Source organism: Echinops telfairi, unplaced genomic scaffold (genome assembly GCF_000313985.2).
Source record: "Echinops telfairi isolate 266 unplaced genomic scaffold, ASM31398v2 ScPeMD7_25;HRSCAF=90, whole genome shotgun sequence".
In the NCBI taxonomy this organism is placed as follows: Eukaryota; Metazoa; Chordata; class Mammalia; order Afrosoricida; family Tenrecidae; genus Echinops; species Echinops telfairi.
In genome coordinates this window covers 29,708,257-29,709,972 of record NW_022103922.1, presented here as the reverse complement: position 1 = coordinate 29,709,972, position 1,716 = coordinate 29,708,257, and the positions used below count along the sequence as shown (strand labels likewise).

The 1,716-nt window shown below is 42.1% G+C and overlaps 1 pseudogene; it reads right to left on the bottom strand.

The window, feature by feature from the left end:
* Nucleotides 1-1,171: 1,171 nt before the first annotated feature.
* LOC101662275 overlaps nt 1,172-1,716 on the bottom strand; it is a 2,087-nt pseudogene continuing 1,542 nt past the window's right edge.

Genomic DNA, 1,716 nt, shown 5'->3' with positions numbered 1-1,716 from the left:
TTTCCACAGTACCTTGATTTGTCTTCAGCAACATCATCATTCAAGTGCACGGATTCTGCTTCCGACTTCTTGGGGTAGTGTCCTACTTTCACATGCATATGAAAGGTTGAATATACTATGGCTTGGGTCTGGTGCACCTTCATCCTTAAAGTGGCATCTCTGCTCTTCAACACCTGAAAATGGTCTTGTCCAGCCAAAGCAATGTGTCATTTGATGACCGACTTGGCAATTTCAATATTTTTGCTGTTTATCATGATGCTACCTGTTGGTGCAGGTGTTAGGGTTTTGTGTTCTTTCTTTTTTTTAAATTATTTTATTGGGGGCTTGTACAATTCTTATCACAATCCATGCATACATACATTGTGTCAAGCGCATTTGTTGCCCTCATCATTCTCAAAACATTTCAGACAGGCCGGTGTGCTTCTTCCATATGGGCTTTGATGCTTCTCAGCTAGATGGCCGCTTGTTTGTCTTCAAGCCTTTAAGACCCCAGACGCTATATCTATGGTAGCTGGGCACCATCAGCTTTCTTCACCACCTTTGCTTATGTTCACAGTTTTCTTCAGCAATCGTGTTGGGAAGGTGTGCATCCTGGAGTGCCAATTTAATAGAACAATGTGTTCTTGCAATGAGTAAGTGCTTGATTGGAGGCCCAATGTCCCTCTGCTGCCTTAATACTAAACCTATAAATATATGCACGTAGATCTGTTTCCCCACACTCATACATAAATATATTTACATATATAAATTCCAGTCTTAAAACCTGCAATCCGCACAGATAGCTTCAGTCCTTGATTTTCGACAGCAAGTGAGTCAAGACCTCCTCACTTTCTTTTTTTTCTTTTATTTGACCAAAAACAAATATTTTATTTTTATAACTGCGTAAATGTGATCCAAATGGGTCCACCACTAAGTTTTCATGGGGGTGGGGGGAGAACAAAAACAAAAACATGCTATAAATAAGCAAACTACATCTGCTCGTGGGTGTGTATGGACTCCGTAGATGTCTCATTGGACTAATTACAGACCACTCACAGTAGAACAGTTTTAGTATAAAGTGTAGCATGATGTTAAGCCACTGTAGCTTTTGCACATACATGTCGCACTTCTGGCTTAGAATGCAGGAAAATGTTGCAGTATTACCCTGTTCAGCTAGGTTGCCTCCATCACTTTAAATGGCATCAACATCAATGTTGTCACCCTTGTTGTCAGACTTCACAGTCTCAACTCTGGGTACACTGGCAGTCTTCGAATACACCACCTCAATATTCTCATCTTCTTTTTCACCACCTGAAGACTCCTCTTCTGCCTCCTTCAACCATTTTATGAAGGGCTCAGCTTTGACACGGATCTCTTTGGCAAGTTCCTTTGAGACGTATTTCTCTGAGGCCTTTTCGGAGCAGCTGATGATGACCTCTTCCTCCAAAAGGTCTGCATCACCCATCTCCTTCAGGATGAGTGGGACCTTGGAGATGAGCTGAGCTTGATGCATCGCCACCACACACTCCAAACCATGCCGAAGGTACCGCTGGGCCTTTTTGTTGTGTCAAAATCGTAGGACGTGCCGTCTGTACTTCTTGATGTGTTCCCTAATCTTCTCATTAAAAAGAACTTCAGTCAAAACAAGGGGGCCCATGGCTTTTACGTCCAGTCTTTCTGCTTCAGCAACAATTTCTTTGTCAGAAGAATCAATAACACCCTCTTCTTTCTTTTTCT